The sequence below is a fragment of the Macaca mulatta genome, chromosome 6 (assembly GCF_049350105.2).
Source record: "Macaca mulatta isolate MMU2019108-1 chromosome 6, T2T-MMU8v2.0, whole genome shotgun sequence".
NCBI classification, from domain to species: Eukaryota; Metazoa; Chordata; class Mammalia; order Primates; family Cercopithecidae; genus Macaca; species Macaca mulatta.
In genome coordinates, this window is record NC_133411.1 from 101,498,699 (window position 1) to 101,512,834 (window position 14,136).

General features: G+C 36.6%; 1 protein-coding gene and 1 pseudogene across 4 annotated transcripts in view; both read right to left on the reverse strand.

Moving 5' to 3' along the window:
* The window catches only part of MCTP1 (multiple C2 and transmembrane domain containing 1), a 596,052-nt gene that overhangs the window by 426,309 nt on the left and 155,607 nt on the right, over positions 1–14,136 (reverse strand). The window lies entirely within an intron of this gene.
* On the reverse strand, positions 10,218–10,430 carry LOC114679018 (cytochrome c oxidase subunit 7C, mitochondrial-like; annotated as a pseudogene).

Genomic DNA, 14,136 nt, shown 5'->3' on the forward strand with positions numbered 1-14,136 from the left:
TACCAGCTCAGTCACAGCAGGACAGGGCACCAGTGAGAGTTGTGAGGCCCACTTTCCAGGCCCTACTTGTGGATGACATTTCTAGACATATCCTGGGCCAGAAGAGAACCTACAGCCTCGAAGGGAAGGACCCAGTCCTGGCAAGATCATCAACTGCTAAATAAAGAGCCCTTGGGTCCTGAATAACCAATAATGATACGCAGAAAGTACACTATGGGCCTTGAGTAAGACTCTGTTATTAGCTGTCTTCAGATGAGAGTAAGCACATTCTCAGCTATGGTGTTATAAGGAGAATTTCTGCCTGAGAAAAGCAGAAAGAAAAGTAAAGAGCACTTTGTCTAAAGAGAACTTTGTCTTGCACTTTAGGTATTCGTTCAGCCACATAGAAACAGAGCACCGAGCAGGCTATTGGGGTCACCAACTACAGGCCTTGGCTCTTGGATGGCATCCTTGGTCCTGCCCTTGACACAGAGGGAAGACCACTGCCCTGAAGGGTGGGTACCAGGCCAGGTAGCATTAGCTACAAGCTGACTTAAGAGCCCTCAGGCCTTAAAAGAGCATGGCAGTAACCTGGCAATACTCCATGTGGGCCTGTGGTAGTGGTGGCCAGCAGGTGAGGCTCCTCTGCTTGTGAAAAGGGGAGGGAAGAGCAGAAGGGACTGCGTGTTGTGGTTTGAGTATGAGGTGTGAGCTCAACCACAGTACAATAGAACACCATGTAGACATCTAAGGTTTTTGACTCTAGTCCCTGGCTCCTGGACCTGTCCAGGGCCTGGGGGTACTTGCTAGAACACAAGCCTAGCTGGCTTTGCCAGCTCCTGATTGTAGAGCCCCAGGGCCTTGCACGAACATAGGTGGCAGCCAGGTAGTAATTACAGTGGGCTTTAGGCAAGATCAAGTGCTGTGCTGGCTTCAGGACTGACCCAGCACAGACATAGTGGTGGTGGCCACAGGGGTGCTTGTGTCACCCCACTCCCAGCTCCAGATGGCCCAGAACAGAGAAACTGTTTGGAGAAAGTAAGGAAAAAGAACAAGAGTCTTTGCCTGGTAATCCCGAGAATACTTCTGGATCTTATCCAAGACCATCAAGGAGGTACTTCTACAAGTCTTCAGGAACCACAGAATTACTGGACTTGGGGTGCCCACTTATGCAACTATGGCTTAGATCACAACACCCAAGTCCTTTCAAATAACCGAAAAGCCCTCCCAAGAAGCATGAGTATAAACAAACCTAGACCGTGAAGACTGTAGTAAATACTTAACTGTTCAATGCCCAGACACAGGTAAACATCCACAGGCATCAAGACCATTCAGGAAAACATAATCTCACCAAATGAACTAAATATGGCACCAGGGACCAATCCTGGAGAAACAGAGATACATGATCTTTCAGACAGAGAATTAAAAATAGCTGTCTTGAGGAAACTCAAAGCTTTTCAAGATAATACAAAGAAGGAATTCAGAATTCTATCAGATAAACTGAACAAAGAGATTAAAATAATTAAAAAGAATCAAGCAGAATTTCTGGAGTTGAAAAATGCAATTGGCATACTGAAGAATGCATCAGTCTTTTAATACCAGAATCGATCAAGCAGAAGAAAGAATAAATGAGTTTGCCGACAGGCTATTTGAAAATAGTCAGAGGAGACAAAAGATAAAAGAATAAAAAACAATAAAGCATGCCTACATTTTCTAGAAAATGGCATCAAAAAGGCAAATCTAAGAGTTATTGGCCTTAAAGATGAGGTCAAGAAAGAGATAGAGGTAGAAAGTTTATTCAAGAGATAATAACAGAGAAATCCCCAAAGTTAGAGAAAGATAATATCTGAGTACAAGATTTTAGAATACCAAGCACATTTAACCTTAAGACTACTACCTCAAGGTATTTAATAAGCAAACTCCCAAAGATCATGGGTAAAGATTCTAAAAGTAGCAAGAGTAAAGAAACAAATAAAATAAAATGGAACTGTAATACATCTGGCATCAGACTTTTCAGTGCAAACCTCACAGACCAGAAGATAGTGGCATGACGTATTTAAAGTGCTGAAGGAAAAAAAAAAAACAACTTTTACTCTAGAATATGTCTAGAGTAAAAAACTTTTACTCTAGAGGAATATGTTTAGAGTAAAAAACTTCTGCTCTAGAAAAATGTCCTTTGAACATGAAGGAGAAATAAACACTTTCCTAGACAAATAAAAGCTGAGAGATTTCATCACACCAGATCTATCCTACCAAAAAAAAAAAAAAAAAAAAAAAATGCTAAAGGGAGTACTTCAGTCAGAAAGAAAAAGACAATAAAAAGCAATAAGAAATCATCTGAAGGTATAAAACTCATTGGTAACAGTAATTGCACCAAAAAACACAGAATATTATAACACTATAACAGTGGTGTGTAAACTAATTATCTGAAGTAGAAAGATGAAATGATGAACCAATCAAAAATAATAGCTATGACAACTTTTCAACAGATAGACAATATAATAAGATATACAGAGAAACAACAAAAGGTTAAGAGTTGGAGGAACCAGTACCATACTGTTCTGGTTACCGTAGTCTTGTGGAATAGTTTAAAATTGGGTAGCATGATGCCTCCAGTTTTGTTCTTTTTGCTTAGGATTACCTTGGCTATTAGAGCTCTTTTTTGGTTTCATATAAGTTTTAAAATAGTTTTTAATTCTGTGAAGAATGCCAATGGTAGTTTAATGGGAATAGCATTAAATCTACAAATTACCTTGGGCAGGTATGGCCTTTTTCATAATATTGATTCTTCCTATCCATGGGCATGGAATGTTTTTCCATTTGTTTGTGTCCTCTCACGTTTTTTTGAGCACTGGTTTATAGTTCTCCTTGAAGAGGTCATTCACTTCCCTTGTTAGCTGTATTCCTAGGAATTTTATTCTCATTGTGACAATTGTGAATGGGAGTTCATTCATAACTTGGCTGTCTGTTTGCCTGTTGTTGCTGTATACAAATGCTTGTGATTTCTGCACATTGATTTTGTATACTGAGACTGTTGAAGTTACTTATCATCTTAAGAATCTTTTGGGCTTAGATGATGGTGTTTTCTAGATAAAGTATGGAGAAAATTTTTCCAATCTGTCCACCTGACAAATGTCTAATATTCAGATTCTACAATAAACTTAATCAAATTTAGAAGAAAAAACAACCTCATTAAAAGGTGGGCAAAAAACATGAACAGCCATTTTTCAAAAGAAGACATTCACGCAGCCAACAAACATATGGGGGGAAAAAAAAGGCTCAACATCACTGATCATTAAAGAAATGCAAATCAAAACCACAATGAGATACCATTTCATGCCAGTCAGAATGGTGATTATTAAAAAGTCAAGAAACAACATGTTGGCAAAGTTGCAGAGAAATAGGAATGCTTTCACACTGTTGGTGGGAATGTAAATTAGTTCAACCATTGTAGAAGACCATGTGGCAATTCCTCAAAGATCTAGAACCAGAAATACCATTTGACCCAGCAATCCCATTACTGAGTATATACCCAAATGAATATAAATCATTCTATTATAAAGATACATGTACACACATGTTCACTGCAGCACTATTCACAATAGAAAAGACATGGAATAAACCCAAATGCCCATCAGTGATAGACTGGATAAAGAAAATGTGGTACCTATACACCATGCAATACTATGCAGCCATAAAAAGGAATGAGATCATGTTTTTTGCACAGACATGGATGGAGCTGGAATCCATTATCCTTAGCAAGCTAACGCAGGAATAGAAAACCAAACACCACATGTTCTCACCTATAAATGGGAGCTGAACAATGAGAACACAAGGACACATGGAGAAGAAAGGGGAACAATACACACAGGGGCCTGTTGAGGGGTGGGGTGGAGGGAGGGAGAGCATTAGGAAAAATAGTTAATGCATGTGGGCCTTAATAACTAGGTGATGCATTGATAGATGCACCAAACCACCATGGCACACATTTACCTATGTAACAAACCTGTACATCCTGCACGTATGCCCCAGAACTTAAAATAACAAAATAAATTTTAAAAAAGAGAGGTTAAAGTGTAGAGTTTTTATTAGTTTTCTTTTTGCTTATTTGTTTGTTTGTTTATGCAAGCAGTATTAAGTTCTTATCAGCTTAAAATAAAGGGTCATAAGACAGCATTTGCAAGGCTTATGGTAACCTCAAATCAAAAAACATAGAATGGATACACAAAAATGAAAAGTATAAAATTAAATCAAATGACCAGAAAAAAATCACCTTCACTGAAAGGAATACAGAAAGAAAACAAGAAAGAGAAGACCATAAAACAAACAGAAAACAAGTAACAAAATGACAGGAGTAAGTCCTTACTTATTAATAATAACATTGAATATAAATGGACAAAACTCTCCAATCAAAAGACATAGAGTGGCTGAATGGATTTTAAAAAACAAGAGCTAATGATCTGTTGCCTACAAGAAACACATTTCACCTATACACAGACTGAAAGTAAAGGGATGGAGAAAGATATTCCATACCAATGGGAACAAGAAAGAGCTAAAGTGGCTATACCTATATCAGACAAAGTAGATTTCAAGATAAAAACCATAAGGAGAGACAAAGAAAATCACTAGATAATGATAAAAGGGTCAATTCAGCATAAGATATAACAATTGTAAATATGCATGCACCAAACAGTGCAGCATCCTGATATATAAAGCAAATGCTATTAGAACGAAAGACAGACATAGACTCCAATAAAATAATAGCTGGAGATTTCAACATCCCACTTTTGTCATTGGACAGATCTTCCAGACAGAAAATCAACAAAGACACATTGAACTTAATCTGCACTACAGAACACATGGACCTACTACGTATTTAGAGAACATTTTATTCAACAGCTGAACATTTTATCCAACATTATTTTCCACAGCACATGGATCATTTGCAAAGACAGATCATATGTTAGGTCACAAAACAAGTCTTAAAACAGTCAAGAAAATTGAAATAACATCAAGCAGCTTCCCTGACCACAATGGAATCAAACTAGAAATCAATAACAAGAGGGATTTGGGGAACTATGCAAACATACGGAAATTTAAAAATATACTCCTGAATAATCAGTGAGTCACTGAAGACATTAGAAAGAAAATGGAAAAATATATTGAAACAAATGATCATAGAAATGCAACCTACCAAAACCTGTGGGATACAGCAAAAGTAGTACTAAGAAGAAAGCTTATAATTATATGTGGCTACATCAAAAAATAAAAACTTTAAATAAGCCAGCTAACAATGCATCTTTAAAAGTTAGAAAAGCAAGAGCAAACCAAACCCAAAATTAGTAGAAGAAAAGAAATAATAAAGTTCAGAGCATAAATAAATAAATTTGAAACAAAGAAAACAAAAGAAAAGATCAAAAAGTGCAAAGTTGGTTTTCTGAAAAGATAAAGAAAATGGACAAACTTTTAGCCAGACTGAGAAAAAAATAGAGAAGACTCAAATAAATAAAATCAACAATGAAAAGGGACACATTATAACTAATACTGCAGAAATCCAAAGAATCATTAGTGGCTACTATAAGCAACTATCTGCAATAAATTGGAAAATCCAGAAGAAATGGATAAATTCCTACATGCATAAAACCTATTAAGACTGAACCATGAAGAAATCCAAAATCTGAATAATCCAACAACAAGTAAGGAGATGAAAGCCATAATAAAATGTCTCCCAGCTAAGAAAAGTCCAGGACTCAGTGGCTTCACTGCTGAATTTCATTAAACATTTAAAGAAGAACGAATATCAATCCTACTCAAATGATTCAGAAAAATAAAGGAGGAGGGAATACTTCCAAAGTCATTCTGCAAGGCCAGTGTTACCCTGATACCAAAATCAGACAAAGACACATAAAAAAGAAGAAAATGACAGGCCAATATCACTTATGAATATTGATCCAGAAATTCTCAACAAAATACCAGCAAACTGAATTCAACAGTACATTATGATGATCATTCATCATGACCAAGTGGGATTTATCCCATGGATGCAAGGAGGGTACTATATATGCAAATCAATCAATGGGATGCATCATACCAACAGAATGAAGAACAAAAACCATATAATCATTTCAACTGATGTTGAAAAAACATTTGATAAAATTCAACATCCCTTCATCACAAAAACTCTCAAAAAAATGGATATAGAAGACACATACCTCAACATAATAAAAGCCATATACAACAGGTCTATAAATAGTATAATACTGAATGGGGAAAAACTGAAAGCCTCTTCTCTAAGATTGGGAACATGACAAGGATGCTCATTTTCACTACTGTTATTCAACACAGTACTAGAAGTCCTAGCTGGAGCAGTCAGACCAGAGAAAGAAACAAGGGCATCCAAATTGGAAAGGAAGAAGTCAAATTATCCCTGTTTGCAGATGATATGATCTTAAATCTGGAAAAACCTAAAGACTTCCCCCAAAAACTATTAGAACTGATAAACAAATTCGATAAAGTTGCAGGAGACAAAATTAACAAACAAAAACCAGTAGCATTTCTGTATGCCAAAAGCAAACATCTGAAGAACAAATCAAGAATGTAATTCCATTTACAATAACCACAAATAAAATGAAATACCTAGGAATTAACTTGAAGCAGTGAAAGATCTGTACAGTGAAAACTATAAAGCATAGAATGCAAGAGAGAAAAGAAGACACACAAAAATGAAAGATATCCCATGGTCATGGATTGGAAGAATTAATATTGCTAAAATGTCCATACTAACCAAAGCAACCTATACATTTAATGTAATCCTTATCAAAATATCAATGACATTCTTCATAGAAATAGAAAAAAAAAATCCTAAAATTTAAATAGAACCAGAAAAGACCCAGAATAGTCAAAGTTATCCTAAACAAAAAGAACAAAACTGGAAGAATCATGTTACCTGACTTTATCTTACAGAACTACAGTAACATGGTACTGGCATAAAAAGAGACACATGGATCAGTGAAAGAGAATAGAGAACGCAGAGATTAATCCATACATCTATAGTGAATTCATTTTTGACAAAGGTGCCAAGAAGATATTCTGGAGAAAGGACAGCATCTTCAATAAATGGTGTGGGTCAAACTGGATATCCATATGCAAAAAAAGAAAGAAAAAGAAACTGTACTCCTATCTCTCACCATACATAAAAATCAAATCAAAATGAATTAAAAATTAAATCTAAGACCTCAAGCTATGAAATTACTAAAAGAAAACATTGAGAAAAGTCTCCAGGACACTGGACTGGGCAAAGATTTCTTGAGTAATACCCTACAAGTTCAGGCAATCAAACCATAAATGGACAAACTGGATCACATCAAACTGAAAAGCTTCTGAACAGCAAAGTAAGCAATCAACAAAGTGAAAAGACAACCCACAAAATGGGAAAAAAGATTTGCAAACTATCCATCTGACGAGTGGTTAATAACCAGAATATATAAGGAGCTCAAACGACTCTATAGGAAAAAAACTTATGATCTGAATTGAAAATAGGCAAAAGATCTGAATAAACATGTCTCAAAAGAAGACATAAAGATGGAAAACAGGTATATGAAATGGTGCTCAACATCATTGATCATCAGAGAAATGCAAATCAAAACAATGAGATATCATCTCATCCCAATTAAAATGGCTTATATCCAAAAGACAGGCAATAACAAATACTGGCAAGGATATAGAGAAAAGGAAACCCTCGCACACTCTGGGCGGGAATGTAAATTAGTACAACCACTATGGAGAATAGTCTGGAGGTTCCTCGATAAACTGAAAATAGAGCTACCATAGTATCCAACAATTCCACTCCTAGGTATACGCCCAAAAGAACGGAATTCAGTATATTGAAGAGATATCTGCCTTTCCATGTGGATTACAGCACTATTCACAATAGCCAAGATTTGGAATCAATCTAAGTGTCCATCAACAGATGAATAAAGAAAATGTGATACATATACACATAGAGTACTATTAAGCTATAAAATAATGAGTTCTTGTGATTTGCAACAACATAAATGGAACCGGAGGTCACTGGGTTAAGTGAAATAAGCCAGGCACAGAAAGACGAACTTCACATGTCCTCATTTATTTGTGGGCACTAAAAATTAAAATAAGTAGAAGGATGGTTGCCAGAGGCTGGGAAAGTTAGTGGGGAGATGAGAAGAAAGTGCAGATGGTTAATGGGTTCAAAAATACAGTTAGCATAAAACCTAGTATTTGATAGCACAACAGGGTGACTATAGTACATTTTTAACTGTACATTTTTAAATAACTCAAGGAGTATAATTAAATTGTTTTTAACACAAAGGATAAATGCTTGAGGTGATGAATACCCCATTTACCCTGATCTGATTAATACACATTACATGCCTATATCAAAACATCTCTTGTAACTCATAAATATGTATCTACTATGTACCCACAAAAATTAAAAATAAAATCTGGCTAGCACAACTAAAAACAATGGGGGAACAGAATATAATATGTAAAGAGTCTGATTTTTCTTATCCACTGGATTAGGAAAAGAACAGCAAACAAGATTTATGAGCTTAGACTCATTGTAGGCCTCTCCTTAAATAAATGTCGCTGAGGATCCATAATGTGTACTTCAGAAAAGAAAATATTTTTCTTTTAAGAAATGACATGCACCCTGAGTTTTCCAAGAAAAACATCCACCTCTTTCCATGTGAAATGTTTGTCACTCCCTTTCACTGAAGATATTATTGGGCTTCTACAGGAGAGGTAGAATTTATCATTCAGCACAAGATATACACTTTGGGTTTCCAAGAAAGTATTTGGATTGTAACAAGCTCTGATTTTTTAAAATAAGCCCATGTATCAATGTACAAATAAGGGTTTTCTTAGACATTCTTGGATGTCTAAATGCCTAAAGAAGTGGTTCTTAAGGGTAACACATACACATTTAAGAGTAATATACTATTTATATACCCCACCTGGAGCCTGAGAGATGCCACAAAGGCCCCAGCTGACTAAGACCTTTATCCATCCAGCAGTTATCTACTGTGGTGAAGCTTAGATCTCAGATAAACAAAGATTTAAGATGAATTTTTACTTCTCAATTTTCATCTAACTGCCTCTAGCTGACTGGCATACTCTACTTTGGAAAGTTTTCAGATTTGAACCATAGGTGGGTGTGGTGGATAAAGATGAGCGAGCTGACAGATTTGTGTGGGAAAGCACATGCTATCTGTCAGACTATCTTTATAAAATGGAAAAAGGCACTTTATAAATGAGAAAATCTGGCTCAAAAAGTATATGGATTAAACACATAAATCTCTTACCGGTTTTGTTTCTCTGGAGAACCTTGACTAATACAGATGTCTGTTAGATGTTAGGTTCTGAAATGTAGTACTTGCTTGGTTGAATATGAGTAAGATTCCAGAACTCCATTCTGATCTGTTATTTCATTAAAATGACCCTGAAGTACAGTAGTCCTTCTCCTTTTCATCACTGGCATTTATGAAGCATATACTGGGGGTAAAGTCCTATCCTAGCCTTTACAGGAAAGCAAAAGCATAATTCCTATGTTTGTAGAACTTATACTCTATATTATTTCCCTCAAATATATGATCCCACTCTGTAAGGTTCTGTCATGGCTAAACCACTTAGTCCAAATTATTCACTAGGAATATAAAAAGTGGTTGGAGACCTCAAAGATATTTATCTCAATATTTTCCTTCTCTTCTTATATTACCTGAGGACTTTCATCTTCTGCACACCTTTTTATTTTGTTTTGTTAGAATTGAAAAGTACTTTTATCTGGACATCAAAGCTATCACTTCACCAAGAACAGGTTATAGCTAAATCATAACATCTCTCTTTGAATATCCTTCAGTAGTGATCAGAGATCAAGAATAAAGTGCAATGAACTTTTATTCTTAAACGGTTTTCAATACTGATACTACACACACTGAAAATTTGGATGTGTTATGTTTTGTGCAGAAGGGAAAGGAGTAATACCCATCAATTATTAGAAAGTCCATTGTGCAACTCTTGACTGTTGTATCTTCCAACCTAATCATTTGTTTAATTGATGTTAGTTACAGTTTTTTTTTTCATGTCATAAGTTTATTGACAAACATATCTAGTATGCCATGAGTTAGAGTTTGATCCATTTCCAGAGGCTGTATCTCTTAAAATGCTCTTCATATCTGTTAAATGGACGAACTGAAACATCCTTATGATTTAAGCAGTTGGTGTCTTACTATAAGGAAGGGTGCAGCAAATGCAGATCCAAAGTACAAACACAACTAGTAACGCCCACTTGTTTTCCACTGAAAATGGCAAATTCTTTCCAGGGGCCTCCTCATAGTGGCTCCTACGACCACAGAGGTTGTGAACCTCCGGATGCCGTGGCCCAACATAGCGCTGCTGGAAGCTCTGCGAAAGGCGCAGAGACCGAGGACGGATGAAATGGCGGCATCTCCGATGTTAGTTACATTTTTAAGGTGCTTAAATGATTCAAGTATATATTTGTTAACTTCCAAGTGGATCATCTGTCTGGTTTGAGTTTTGGTGGAACAATTTTAAACATACTATCTATTATAATGAGGACAGAGCAACAATATGATCACCATCTAATGTCTGCTGTTAGCTAATTGACCTTAGCTGCCACCTGAATCTCCATGCCTTTTCTCCTGATGACTCTTCTACCTGGAATCTGCTAGCCCCAACCTTCCCCTGGCAGTCTCCTTGTTGCTGAGACGTCAGCTCAAATGTTGCCAATTTAGCAAGACTTTCTCTGGCCAATCTAAGTATTCTCCATCCCCACACAAAGACACTCTATGAAATAAGGGTCTTATTTTACTCCTAACACTCTTTACTACCTGATTCTTTTTCATTTTATTTATTTGTTGTATTCTTTTTAAGGAAATGATAACCTTATGAGTACAGATATTGTGCCTTATTGACTGGTGTATCCCAAGTGTTTGAAATGGCATTTGGAACACAGTAAATGCACAATCAGGGAATAAATGAATGAAATCATATACATAAACTATATGTTTTGAAATACAACTTATCAGGTCTGAAAAAGCCAATTCAATTCACTCGTTTTGCATTGACTTAATTTGTACATATCAAATGTTTAATTATCCGAGAAAATCTTCTTCAACTTCTCTCCAAATTACTCCAAAACTGCAAGCATCGTATGCAGAGTTATTCTACAAAAAATCCTTATAAAAATCTAACACAAAGCTATGAAGAAAGATAACATCATATTAAACGTTCTTTTGTGCCTTTTTGTTTTTTTAACATAATTTCAGTAAAGAACAGAGCTGACCTATGCAATAAATTGGTTTTTTGTTTGGCTTTAAATTTCTACCACATGCTAGAGCTAGCGGGGGAGAAAAGGGAGTGAGAAGATACTCAGATGAAACGAACAGAATCTCTTACCACCAGGCCTGCACAGTTGAATGAGAGGGTCAACAGAGAAATCAGTTACCTCTATGTTTAATGACATCAGAGGTAGGCTGAAGACCCCAGCTGCAGACAATTTCTGTGTTCCTCCCACTTATTGATTAGTATCAATAATGATGAAGGTACAATAGTTCTATCTGAGAGCTACTTGTGTTTAACTTGGCTCATATTAAAGAAATGAAGGCAAGTCATAAATAAAAGCCACAAAGAACATTCAGAAAACCATGCATGCATTTATTTTTAACTTTCATGTACCTAATGGTCTGTTTAAAGGAAAACTCTACCTCAATGAAAAACATAGGTCCACAAACATTCCCAAATATAATTTCCAAAATCAGTTTTTTAGACGTATAAACACCCTCTGCGTGCACACATATGCCTCTTCTTATACTTAATGACAGACTTGATACTCTAGAACTTTGAAATTTTGATATTTGTGTGTCATTATTTTATCGCACTTTGACAAGTTGAAGCAGGTAAGTTCTGGGATTATGCTATACTACATCTGCAAGGTACATTTTCATATATAGAGGTGACTGTTTACACTTTTGGTTAATATACAGTATGTGAAGCATCTAAGGGCTTTTTTTCTCAATAAATGGCAAATCCTTTTAATAAATTCAATGTGCCCACTTCATTTAATTTTTGAAAATGCCTCTAGTGAGAAAAAATATGTAATATAAAAGCAAATCTATTTTCTCTACTTTAGAAATCAATGGAAACCACAAATTTTAAAATAATCATGTTTCATTATGTATGATTTTTCTTTAACGATTCCCTTGAGCTCTCCATGTTACTGAAGGAAGTCAAAGCAGCAGGTTGAGCTACCTTTTTAGGAGTGATTTTTCATGAGAGAGCAATGCAAGTAAGAACATCATCCTTTTTGATGATTTCAGAAATATAGCAGGCAAATTCCTCATCTAGCCTTCAATAAATATTAATGCCATTTGGATGGTGAATAAAATATTCTTGAAGGGTCTGTGACCAGATAAACCAGTATTAGATCTAAAAAGTAGTTTTACCCATTGATATCTAGCCATCAAATGAAAAGAAAAAAGACTTTTACTCATTCATCTGTTCGTTCCACCAGTATTTTGGGGGTATCCATTGAATCACAAGCAGAAAGTGCTCTTCAGTGGGATACTCAGGGTTGACATTCTACAACTAAGGCACAGGGACACCGACACAGAGCAGACCTGCAACAGTGCCAGGGCAGATTCTGGGGGCTATTTAGTCCTTCTGCTGCTGGAGAATGAGGAAATCTGGGGAGCCCTGGGTAGGTTCAGGGCAGTGGAGGTGGTGATGCAGTCTTGGGCAACTTGGAAGAGCATCTATTTGCCAAGGAGTGAGGAAGTACTTCAACATTCTAACAACTCACTGAGTCATTAAGGAGCACAGAGGAGGTGTACTGACCCCAGACTGCGGGCTTGTGAATGTAGGGGTCAGTGTCCAGGTAAAAGAACCAGGGAAGGAAGCTCCTAAAACATCAAATGAGAGTGAGTGGTCAGCAGATGATTCCAACCACTACTTATCCTTCAACTTTTTACCTTTACAGTCAAAAGTGACCTCCAAAAACCTCAAATTGAAAATAACCCAGACTGGGCCTACAAGCAGATGTATATGATTTAACTGCAAAGATTGAGGCATAATGTCTGAGGGGGACTGGAGCTATAAAGTGCTGGTGCAATCTGAATGGGAGGCAGGGAGGAGAGAAAGACAAGGCTGGAGAGCTGGGCAGTGACCGGATGGTAGGTGCTCTTCTGCACCTTGTTACAGAGGGCTTGGGCTCCAACAAGTTATACTAGAAAGCCATGGGAGTGCTTAAAACAGGAAAATGACAGGCCTAGATAAGTATTTTCGACAGTTCACCCTGGCTTCTATGCAGGGGTTGGCTTGAGGAGCAAAATGGTGAAGGTTGGAAGGCTAAACAGGAGGAAGTGTAATCAGTAGTGAATACCCTGCACTTCTCTACAGCTCCATGGCAAGGTCCATGACCATGATCAAAGCTAGTTATGGTGGCCCAAACCACAAGAAGAGATGAGAACTTTGGAAAATAATCTAGCAGTTCTTCAAAGTATCTGTCAATGACTAGATGTAGAATTACCATATGGCTCAGCAATTTTACTCTAAAGTATATGCGCAAGAGAAATAAAAAAATATGTACACACAAAACTGTACATGAACATTCACTTTAGCATTATGTGTAACAGTCAAAAAGTGGATCAACTCAAATGTCCATCAACTGATGAATGGGTAAGCAGAATGTGGTACACATGTACATGGGAATATTTAGTCATAAAAGAAATGAAGTACTGATACATGCTACAACATAAATGAACCTTAAAAATATGGTGCTAAGTGAAACAAGCCAGTCACAAAGGGCCACGTATTGTATGATTTCATTTGTATGAAATATTCAGAATAGGCAAATCTATGGAGACAGAAAGTGGATTAGTGGTTGCTTATGACTGAGGGAGGGGAGGAAGGATGGAGAGATTGGGGGTGATAACTAAGGGGCACAGGATTTCTTCTCGGGTGAATGAAAACATTCTAATGTGGACTGTGTGATCGATGCTCAACTCTGTGAATATACCAAAAGGCAATGAATTATATCCTTCCAACGAATGAATTGAACAGTATGTGAATTATATCTCGACAAAGCTGTTTACAAAAACGTGT